Source organism: Benincasa hispida, chromosome 1, assembly GCF_009727055.1.
Source record: "Benincasa hispida cultivar B227 chromosome 1, ASM972705v1, whole genome shotgun sequence".
In the NCBI taxonomy this organism is placed as follows: domain Eukaryota; kingdom Viridiplantae; phylum Streptophyta; class Magnoliopsida; order Cucurbitales; family Cucurbitaceae; genus Benincasa; species Benincasa hispida.
Genome location: NC_052349.1, coordinates 86,221,566 through 86,234,677, shown reverse-complemented (window position 1 = coordinate 86,234,677; position 13,112 = coordinate 86,221,566).

Sequence of the window (13,112 nt, the reverse complement as noted above, 5' to 3'; positions counted from 1 at the left end):
TATGGGAAGTGATGATTAGTCTTATCCTCATATAGTGCATTCTGAACAAAAAGCCAATTGACATCCTTGCATATGCAAAAGGGCGAGTGGTCACTTACAACAAAAATACAAGGAAAGCAAGCTAACTAAACTAATACAATACATGACATGAAAGCATGATAAAAGGGGTTGGATTGGGCATGCGGCCATGGGCAATAGGCCCTGGACAAGCATGACCGTGACACCGGGTGGTAAACCCATATTTTTAAGGTTTTTTTTTTTGGTCAGTGGCTATTCTGTCAATGTCAAGTGCAGTCCACTTTTTTTTCCTTTTCTTTTTAAGTTTTTGTTAAGTTTTATTAGTTTAAAATTATTTTAAACTTTCTTTCTAAAAAACAAGTTATTCTAAACTTTACTTTTTTTTTCTTTTAATTCAGTCTTCTTTTTAATTCCCATATTTTTGTTTTTATACTTTATTTATATTGATAATTATCAATTTTGTCTTAGATATTGCATTTAATTATTTTATTTTTCAAGTGTTTTATTGTGTTATTATTTTGATATGTCCATGATATGAAATAGATTTTATTATACTAATATTGTTAATTCTTATTTCTATTTTATAAAAAATACTGACGACGAAATCTAAAAAATTTGGAAGTCCACTTTTCTATAATTCTTGAGGTGGGGAGTCGATTCTATAGGAGTCTGAGATTGATGTCTACTATGTTTTTTATTAAATTTTTAATACATTCTTTTATAATTATTTAATTCATTATTATGTTTTTTTTTTAAATTAAGTTTCTGCTTATATTATGTCCAAGATAAATCTTATTTGATGTCCAATTTAAATTTCTTTAAGTTTCTAAATATTTTCTACAACTTCTTTTTAAGTCATTCATAAATTTTATTCCAATTACACCCTTTGTGTGTTTTTTAACATTTAAAAATTAATATATTCTTTCAAAAGGTTTTTTTAATAATTTATTTTTCTTAAGACCGCTATTTTTCTTAAAAAAATCTTATGATATAATCTCGAAATGTCTCATAGTCTATTTTTCTAGATTCTTGAGGTGAAAAATCATAATATTTGAGAGTACGAGATTTGATTCCAAGAAAAATGAATTTAATTAATATTTTTTTAAAAAAAAATCTTTTTATTAAAAGACTATTTCTATGATGGATTTTGATTGAAATTTTTCCTCAATTCTAACATAGTCAAAGTGATAGAAATTCTTTCACTTATCTTATGGATCATTACTTCGATTATTGGAGTAATGAGGGGTAAAATAAGAATTTATTATTTTTTTTTAAAAAAATAACTTTCTTAAAGATTATTTTCAATTTAAGATTTGAATTTTGGCTACTGTTTTCTAAACGGGTGTTGTGGGGTGCTAACACCTTCCCATATACAAAGAACTCACGAACTCAACTCTAGTTTTTCGCTAACCATTTTTTTAGTTAAAATTGTTTATTTTATTTCGATGTCCAATCAATCACACCGTAAAAAAGATTGGTGACGACTTCTTTTTATTTTCCTTTAAAATAAACCTTTTTTTGAGGACGTTTGTCGCTTCACGTCGTCTCGGACACGTACGACTTTTGACCAATTTGAGGGCCTTTTTCATATAGGACATTAGAGCAAACCTCACTTTGATTGAATCCTTTATGTTGATTTTAATGATTTATTATTTTACTTCACACACTATCACAACCCTCCTACCTGAGCTTTACCTATTAGGTCTATCATCGAGAATAGAGTAGTGTGACCTTCAAGAGCCTTATGCTTCCGTGTAGGCATACGAAAAATTCTCACTCAATTTGGTCATTTGGTCATTTATTACTTTTTGACCAATTTGGGAATCATTATCATTTAGGGGTCTTATAATTAGTCCCACTTTATTTGAATCTTTTATGTAATGAATTGTGATGATATATTCTTTTCTTTTCTTCATTTTTTTCTTATTCTTACTTGTTCTTGAAAGAAATCGATCACAAGGATTTCCATGAGCAGTGAAATAAATCATTCCAAATTGCAATCATGTATGAACATTACAAACTACAGTCGTAAACAAAAAAAAAAATAATTATGCATTCATTATAGAAATTACAACATGAAACTACAAATGATCAAGAAGAGAAATCTCTACACACATTTGTAGACTCGTTTCCACACTCCTTGATCACGAATGCTCGAACACAGCAACCTCGAACGCTCGAACAACACGACTGCAACACAGCACGAACACCGCACACTGGAACTCTATGATCTCCTCGGCCACGAACACCCCAACAGAACCTCGTGGTGTCGAGTTGAGTATGACACCACCAAGAAGGTTACCTTGGTATTCTTGGTGTGAGAATCTAGAGGGTGGGCTCTGTGTGGACTTGGTTTGAGGCAGAAGACGAAGGCTTCAACAATCGTGTAAACAATTGAGCAAGTGGGAGATGGCTGAAACCTATTGTATAGGTCGATGCCCAATCGATTAGCAAAAGCTAAGCGATCGTCTAGCAAAAGCTAAATGATCGTTTAGCTCATCGTTTAATTCTGTGCCTGTCGCTTACAAAATACTACAAGATTGTTTACCTTAGTCAAGCTGTCGCTTAGTAAATCGTATTTACTTGACAACTTTCGTGAGATTCTTTTTTCGAGAGAAAATCTCAAAATCATATTTTTTTTCAATCTTATTAAAATTAGGAAAAAAAATTTCCTTTTATCTCACAGTTACCATAAACCACCAATAACTCCCACTCAATTGGTTATTAGAGAAAAATATTTAATTATCCATTAATTAATATTATTATAAATATAAATGATAACCAACTTATCATACTATATTTATAACCTATAGTTTTAATATTTCATCTCATGAAACATATAAACCATAGTTCTTTTTCTATTCCATGGTACTTAATGTAAATCTCATTTACATTAATCCTCCATTAGATGTATCTCATACACCATACCGATCATATCATATATAATCAAATTACCTCTTGTCAATTTGAACATTTCAAATCAACACCAAGAACTGATTCTCAACTGAATCCATTGAGCTACCAAGGGGACCTTATGGACCTGTAGCTTGAAGCTCCAACGGTATGCGAATAACTGACTAAACCATTTAGTCACCGGATCCACCAACCGTTAGCTTCCAGGTACTCCACTAAAGACCAATAGCTGAACTCTCCTTACCACAGATATATTATGTGTTCATCTTAACCAATCAACAGTGCAACAACCCTTCACAGATCGCTCGTAAGTACAACTCGACCAATAACCGTTATGCCCTTATAGTTACATCTAACTTCTTAAGTACCACTAATCCCTCTAATGAACATAAGTTATAGACCTACTATAACTGAGTCTTCTCTTCCAAAGAGAAGCTGTGGCCACTATGTTCAAGCCCCGGAATCAGCCCTTAAGGGAGCAATCTCTCTACTTATCCCTGCTTTGGGAAAGAAGTGAATTTCATCTTATGGATTGAGCTTTCAACTCCCAAATCAGACAAGTCCTTAAAAAGGTAGGCATGTTGAGCTGGCAATCTGGCCACTCTCACCCCTACTAATCAAAGAACCGCCCCCAAAGGCAGAAGTTTCCAAAATACTCAGGATTGAGGTCGTGTCACCTATGGTCGTTTATGTGAGATGTAAGTCTCTAGTATCAACGGCGTTATATATAGAGTCTAGTCATCTCATGGTTTGGGTCTTATACAAACTCTTTGTATAGGATACCCTCGCTTGCACGTCTCCACATGAATGGCCAGGATCTACCGTCTATAGTAGTTTGTAACACTTGCAAACTTCTACAAAGCGAGTCGTATCCGTAGTGTCACCAGGATCAGGTATCCCACCTTAATCTTTATACTACTGACCTATTTAGGTTATCACTAAAATCATGATTCACTTGTATATCACATATACATGCTTAAATACATAAGATAACCAAAGAGCTTTGTTTATTGGATATGAGTAAATACGAGAATGAAATAACAATTATTTTATTTATCAAACAATGCGTATCATTACAAACAACGAGACTCCGGGAGAATTAGGACACCAATCCCAATATTTCTTCCATCATCATATCCTCTAAGTTTTATCGCGAGTCATTTCATCATCATGCATAACCATAGACTTATAAACACTAATTTACATGTTGTGTCACTATTAACTAGCATTTTTATTAAAATCTCATTAGCCATTGCATTTAGTTATTTCTTCTTGAAATTGAATGAACATTGTTCACATTAGATCTTTATAATTGATACATTATCAATGAAATCACACACACACTTCATATTAATAATCAACTTTTTTGGACTAATTTAACCATTCTCTTTCTTTAAAAAGATTAAAACAGTCAAAGTTTTTACATAATAGCTCAAAAGATCTCCACCCCTTCCATCATTATTGGACTAGAAGTAAAGTCGAGGTCATGGAAGAGTTTACAAGCCAAGTGCAAGCAATAAAAAAGATGTTCAAGAGTTACAAGGACAAGTGAAAAAGGTTTTATAATTACTCACTCCAGTTAAAGATAGACCATTAGCAGGGGAATTCAGACAAGCAAGATTGGTACAGAATCAAGCTCCAGATGACATCTCTTCTTACCCACATGGTTTACTCCTAAAAAGTTATCAGAACCATCATTGGTAAAATTGAAGATGTACTTTACATAAAGATCATTGTTAAGCTCCACGACAAATGAGCCATTTGAATGACTTAGTTTTACCTTAAGGATGCAAATTTGCAAGAAGACTTTTAAATATGTAGGAAGTGTTCCTAAAAGAGAGGTTGTATACAATAGAAGACACTAACATTTATGAAGGCATTGGGGCAATACAACTGTGCCTAATCTCGAACGTCATCATTATTCCACCCAAGTTCAAGATGTTAGAATTTGAAAAGTATAATGGGGCAACTACCCCAAAAAGCCATCTCATCATGTATGACCAGAAAATGTCAATCCACTTCCACGAGGAAAAAACTTATTGAACCACCACTTTCAGGATTGCCTAGTTGGCATTATTTCATCTCGTGGCAATGAATTTTTTCTCTATTGGGTGTAGGTTGTGATGAAGGCACTAAGAATGTGTCAACCTAATTGAGATGTTCCGGTGCACCTATTCATTCCACTTTTTCTTTTAGTTGCATGTTAAAAAAAGATGGCCTAATTTGCTAAGTTGCTCATTGGTCTATGTAGTTGAATAGCTTTCAAGTGCACAAGTATTGAGACAGTACAAGCAAAGTATTAATTTAGCTTTAGAACATTAAGTCTTCAAAGCATGGAACATGAAGCAATAAAAGTCCAAGGAATATGCTAAAAAATGTAAAAAAAAAAAAAACCATTGCTCAAGGGCAACCTCCATTGACTTATAAAGAAATGTCACTGATGTTTATAAGTACTTTGAGTGTCCCATATTACAAAAAATTAATTGAAAGTGTCTCAACAAACTTCTCTGACATTATAACAATAGGAAGAAAAAATTGAGGGTGTAGTTAAAAGTGGAAGGATTATAAAATGATGCAAAAACATGGTTCCACAAGAAAAGAAGATGAAATGCATGAGATCAACTTGGGCCAGAGCATTATTAGCCATGTGTCACCACCACCATTTAAACAAATGAACTATGTTCAAAATCCTCAACGAAAAGGTAAAAGTCAATTAGATACACCAAATCAACGATCGATAAAGAAAGGGTAACAAAGCACTTTGTTTCAATAATTTCTAGAAATGTAGCTCTATATGATGAGTTGGTTTATCCATGCTCCCCAAAATCTGAGCTTAACAATTAGGAAGTCAAAGAGCCATCAAAGTTCGTTAGAGAAATGCGAGAGTAATTATTACCAGGTATTTTGAAGGTCGTGCAAGACCTTTTTGTAACAGAGGCACCTTTTAATCTTTTGTTGAATCGGATGGCATCTTGATAGCCCCATATGCCTCATTTTTTTTTGGGATAAAGTGGATTATTAGCTACCATTTTTCAAGTATATTCTTGATGTTGTGGTTCATCCTCTTAATCTAATCATAAAAGATAATATAGGATTAATAAGAACATTGGAAGTGAAATCAACATCAATGTTTGATTTCAAATTTCTATCCCTTAATCATGGGGAGACAAATTAAAATATGCTCAAGCAGTTGAAAAGAAGAACAAGAAGATTATTCAGCTACCAGACCAAAACCTTTGGAAGTAGTATGAGCCTGCATTTGGTCAACAAAGTATGTTTATTTAGCCATTATACCTCCACTTTGTGAGTATAAAGATGCATTAGGTTATACCTAGATTGGGTAAAAATTTTGTAGCATCAACTCTTTTCTGTTGAAATTTGAGTTGGTGTAGTGGAAATATCCAACAAAGTATCAGTATTATTGAGAAAAATGGTCTTGAGATGCTATCATTTCTTTACACATCAACTGGGGTAGCCTCATTTCATTTAATATTAGGTTGAAACCAATTTTCCCAGTCAAAAGTTAAGTATCATTTGCTTGAATGTGACTACATTTGAAGATGCGGATTATATTGTCGGATATCTAATATTCGTCATCATTGTTTGCAAAAGAGTAAAGTTTTTAAAAGAGTTCTCCCATTTTATTAAAGACATCTCGAGTAGTCTCTCCTTATTTAATATATAAGGTGAAACCAGCTTTCCCTATCGAAGTTAATGTGCCATTCGCTTGAGTAGGACTGCATTGCAGGCCATGAAATGTTCGCAGAAGAGAATTAGTTTCGATGAGAATCCTCTCATTTTATTAAAGACTATTAAAGACGATTATGTAGGAGCCTATAAAAAAAAGTCTTTAAAGATTTAAGTACTCTAGCCTTTTAAGTTGATCAAGGTCTAAGTTACAAGTTCACTTTATCTTTTATGGATCCACTTTTTACCATTGATCTTGAAGATTAATCACTTCAAGGAGATTTTCAAGACAAGATAGAAGTCGGATTACAACTCAAGTTTGTGGTACCTAATTGTCAGTTTTTGTGGAAAAGTAAACAAGTTATTTTGGATGCTTTAACTTGTTTTTTTTAAAAAAAAAAAAATCAAGAGAAGTGTTAAAAAACGTCCATTAAAATAAGCATATTTTAGCAAACATATACATGCATACATATATTCATGTATGATCCTTATGTTTTAGCTGTGGTGGTGCTTGTTTTATCCCTGGCCCCCAACATTTTATTTTTGTTGCGATGACGCTTGTTTATCCCTGGTCTCTAACTCATTTTTTACTTTATCATGGGCCACTTGTTTTATTCATGGCCCTTCACATTTTCTGCTTTGATGTCACTTGTTTATCCCTGGCTTCCAACTCTTATTTATTTTGTCATGAAGCACTTGTTTTATCCCTAACCCTTGACACTTTTTGCTGCGATGGTGTTTGTTTATCCCTAGTCTCCAATTCTTAATTACTTTGTCATGAGACTCTTGTTTTATCCCTGGCCCTTGACAGTTTTTGCTAAGATGATGCTTGTTTATCCTTGACCTCCAGCTCTTACTTGCTTTGTCATGAGACGCTTGTTTTATCCTTGACACTTGACAATTTTTCTGCGATGATACTTATTTGTCCCTGACCTCCAACTCTTGTTTACTTTCTCATGAGGCACTTGTTTTATCCTTGGCCCTAGACACATTTTGCTGTGATAGAGCTTGTTTATCCCTGGCTTCCTACTCTTGTTTACTTTGTCATGAGGTATTTGTTTATCCTTGACCTTTGATATTTTTTTCTGCGATGATGCTTGTTTATCCTTGGCCCCTAACTCATTTTTTTTTTCACTTTTTCATGAAACCCTTGTTTTATCCTTAACCCTTGACACTTTTTGCTGCGATAGTGGTTGTTTATCCTTGGCCTCCAACTCTTGTTTACTTTGTCATGAGGTGCTTGTTTATCCCGACACATGACACTTTTTGCTGCAATGACGCTTATTTATCCCCAGCCTCCAGCTCTCTTTTTATTTCGTCACAAGGCGCTTGTTTTATCCCTAGCCCTTGACACTGTTAATACGTTTGAATTATTTTATCTTAAAAAAAATATTGGCTACACCTTCATTCACCTTCTAATTCTACAAGGATGTACGAAAGAGAGGCATGTTGTGGCCATCTATTTTTGTCTGGTCTTATCTAAAATAAATTTATGTTCGGAGTTGAATCCCGAGTGGAAGTGTATAGGTCGTCTTGCATTCGATTTTTACATTTTATGAGAAACAAAAACAACATGCTAAATAGAACATAAAAGGGATAAACATCATAAAAGCATACTTTAATGAAGGAGAAACAAAGGGAAAAAACTGTTCTTACCTTTGTAGACTCCCGGCCTCTCAAACCTTCCTCTAGCTTTTCAAACAAATGTCTCTTCAATCGATCTCAAAAATGACCACAAGAATAACCTTGTTATTGTCTTAGGCATTCCAATAATTAGATAAGTGGCATCTAACAATTAGAAAAGGAAGAGGTAGAGAAAAATCTTTGGGAGAGTGAAGAGAGTTTTTCCTTTTGGTGGCTAGGTTAAAATCTCACCAAATGAAAACTTATCCTAAAAAGGGTCATAAGGAGGAATTTATATGGAGGAGGGTGTCCTTCTCCAAGTCTTTCCTTTTTTACCCTTGGGCTAAATTAATTAGATAACCTTTATTTAATTAATTAACACACCAATTAAATAACCATATATATTAACTCCAATTTAATATATATACATAGTTAACTAATAAATATAAACACATATGTTTATATGTATCCACCTCCCTGTAACATTTCTTAATCAATTAATTGACAATTAATTAATCAATTAAGTAAATACATTAAATCATATTTAATATAGAGTTAACATATAAATATTACATATTTATATGTATATAACTCTTTAAGAATCTAATTCCCATAAATCTGCTATTTGAATCTGATTCAAATATATTTCTCTCACATAATGTGAATTATAGATCACATTTATAATTAATTATATACTAGTCACATTAATATATAATTTCCTCAATTGATTTGAACTATTCAAATCATTCCTCATTAATATCATTTAGCGAGCTAACAATAAGACCTTATGGACCTACAAATCAGAAACTCCAATGATATGAGATTAATTGGTTAAACTCATTAACCAAATTAATCAATATTCGTTAACTGTTGGTACACTTTACTAAAGACCCACAACTGCATTCTTTTCACCGTAGATATATTCCTATGTCCATGGATATAGACTAATAACAATAAATTAGTCCTTCACGAGTGTTCGTAACACCAATTGGGTCAAATTACCATTTTACCTTTGGGTTACCTCTGTATCCTTAAGTACCAGTGCTCTTCTAATGAACAACCTATTTATGGTCCAACCACTAAACAGCAATCCCTCTCAGGTTAACGAGTTGGTAGAGCCCTTTGTTCAAGTCCTAGAGACACTATTTAAGGGAACACTCATCTACTTACCCCAAAGTCAGGAAGGAGTGAATTCCATCTTGTAATATTATGTTCCTAGTTCCCCACTCGGTTTTATCCCCAAAATGGTAAGCTTATTGAGTCAGCGAACTGACTACTCTCACGCATATAAATTAAAGAACAATACCTCATGAACAGGAGTTCATAATACACTCAGGATTAAGACTAAGTTGCCTAGGCCGTTCTAGTGAAATAAAAACCTAACTAGTCAATGGTGTTACATTTAGTAGTTACTATTTAACAGTCTGGTCTTATGCAAACTCATTGCATAGGATACCCCACTCACATGTCACCTACATGAACACGTTGGATCATTGCTTTTGTATCAAATACAAAGTGGGTCGTATCCATAGTATTACCAGGATAAGGTAACCAGTCTTATCCCTATACTATAGACCCTTCAGGCTGTATCTTGAATGTTGCTCCATGTATGTCTCCACATACTGTTCAAGACTCACAAGACAGCCTAGGATGTTAGTTTATTAGATTTAGGGTTATTAAGACAAAATGGAATACAACATAATCAATAATATTTATTGAAATAACATCCATAACTCTTTATTGATGAAATAGCATCGACAACTCTTTATTGATGACGGTCAATTACATTTACTATCTACGAATTTTAGGGCATAAAACCCAATAATTTAATCATTAGATTAACTTTGTCTTAATTTTACTAATTTTAAATTTTATGATTATCCACCTTCTTAAGCTTATTTTTATTATTTTTTAACTTTTGTGTGTAGTTTAGTTAAAATAACTAAGTTGGTTAGTTAGAGTAACTAGGTTGGTTGGAAAAAAATACAAAAAAAGGTAAGTATTTCAATTGGTATTTATTTTCAAAATTTCATTCCTTTTTAGATTGAGCCAATTTTGGAATTGATTTCAAATTCAAAAAAATAGCCAATAGAATTTGCAGTCATTTGAAGAAGTATTTTTGCTATAAATATTTTCTTCCTTTAGCCAAACAAAAGGAGGGATTTTTACCAAAGAGAGAGAGAGAAAAAGGAGAGTCATAGAGAGAAACCCTAGAGAAAAAACTTAGAGAGAACATTTGAGATTTACATAAAGAAAATCTAGAGAGACGGAGAAAAAACCAATGAGCTTTTGCACAAAAAACAGCCCAAAAGTCCTTATAAAAAAAATTCTCAAAGCTCAGAACACCAAGAAAAGTCTAGCTTCGTTGGAGGTTGCACTTGGTAGGGCATTTGTCCCAAGGATCCACACATCAGACAATGCGCGACATCAAGTTCTGATTTCAACCTTCAATTTTCTTCTTGTCTCTTAAAAATCTATGGGGCTATTTGGGGGGCCTAACATGAGATGGTATAACATGGGTTGGTATATCATCTTAGTGTTTGGAGGCCCATTATCTTTTCTCACCGATTTGAATTGTTTGTGGGCCCATTTTTCTTCCGTGTTTCTTATCTCACCGTTTCATTTTCCTCCATGTATCGTATGTCACATTTTATTTTCCTTCCATTTCACGCATATTGGTAGTACTCTCTCTCACGTCTCTTTCAACCATACTCGATCATGCTTTATCATAATCAATCATGTTGGAATATACTCGATCATACACGATCATGCTCGATCATGCTTGATCATACTCGATCGTTCATACTCGATCATGCTTGAACATACTTGATCATACTCAATCGTTCATACTCAATCATGCTTGATCATACTCGATCGTTCATACTCGATCATGCTTGAACATACTCGATCATACTCGATCGTTCATACTCAATCATGCTTGATCATGCTCGATCATACTCGATCGTTCATACTTGATCATATTCGATCATATTTGTTCATACTTGATCATAGCAAAATTGAACTTGATGTTTTTTATTCCTCGATGAAGAAATATTTATACATCATATAATAATGTAAGAATACCACAAAGGAAAAGGTATTGCATGCATTTGTTGGGCAAGACTAACTAATTACGCTCTCGGTGTTTGCAAGTTAGTTTGTTATTATTTTTTGCAACTTCTCCTAGTCTCTTATTCCATAGGTATTATATATTTGTTGATTTTTTGTGACATGTACAAATAGCCCGTGGCATGTGGCCCTTAGACATGAATGCAAATATTTCTAGGCAAGTTGTAAAATGGTCATGTATAAGGCCATCAAATTATGTAAAATCTTTTGAGGGGAATGAATATAATATCCGGTCTTTTTTTTATTTATTTTTTATTTTTTTATCAATGGAATGAATTTAATGAATTTCATATCCAGTCTAAATTAACACTTTTTTTGTAAAATCATTTGACTTTCTTTGATGAGAAGTTTGGAATGAATAATATAAAATTGAACTGTATACTATATCTTAAGATTAGAAAGAATTAAAAAAAATGTAATCAATGTCTTATTCCAAATAGGATGGATATAATAATTGGATTATAAGATCTAGAAAAAATAGTGTTCATACAGCCAAATTATTATAGAGTACAAAAATTGAACCAGATAGCATTGATATATGAACTTTGCACACTCAAACACAGACATGAACTCAAACATAATAACTTTGCACACTCAAACATAGACATATCAACTTTGGCATAACAACTTTGCACACTAAAATACAGATATCAGAACTCTTGACATCCTATATTATCTCAGCACCCAAACAACCTTTACAAAATAGAGAGAAAGGAAAGGCTATAAAGAAAATCTACTTTCTTGCTATTACACTACTAGAAAAACTACCTTTCTTGACACTTGGAACTTTTGAGTACTTAACGTTTTTATGAAAAAAATGTCAAATAACATGTAATTTTGATGAAAAACGCAGAGGTTGACTGAAATTTATGAATTTTTTCACGCTGTCATAAACTTAACATCTTAAAAACATCAAGAAGTTTCTTAATTTACTTGACACGTTTGAATAATTGAGTTTGATTTTATAAGTTAAAACTTTTTTTAGGGTTTGATATAAAGAAGGAAGATTTTGGGAGCTGACATGAAACACCCAAATCGGGTCCCCTGTACTTCACGCGCGCCTAACCACCAATGCGCACGAAGCCACATGGAGAACACCGCCGTGCCTCAATCAACCGCCCAGTCCTGCCCCTAGCCTTCCAAACTTTGATTGTCACGAGTGCGTCGCTAGCCTTCTGAACTTCTAAACTTCGTTTGTCTCTCCTTCAACTTCGTCTCTCTCTCCTATGTACAAGTGTGGTCACACCTTTCTCTGTCGTTGCACGTCCATAATCACGCTAACGCCGTCACGCCAATCATTGACCGTCGCCGCTGACACCGTTGTCGCGGAAATCTTTATTTCTAGTGAGTTTTTTTTAGTGTTTAATCTATTTAGCTCGATTTATCCATGACGTTTGGACGCTAGATTCTTACCTTTTTATTTTCTTATTATGTGATCATTTACCTACCTATCTCTATTTGCATTGTTCTATATCTAAATATGTATATATTTTTTCTATTTTGACCTTAATTTATTTTATTTTTTCTTTATCGTCTCTATCTATTCTTAGTTTCTTCTTTATTTTGCTGTTTTATTAAAGAAAAATTAATGATTTAAAATGTGTAAAAAAAAAAAAAAAAGAGTAATACATACCTTTGAGTGAGTGTATCTTCCTGTGTTGAAAAAAGTTTAGCCTCTTGTTGAAGAAAAATAAAGGAAGGAAAAAATAGTGAGAAGTTTGAACAAAAGGAAAAGAAAAAAG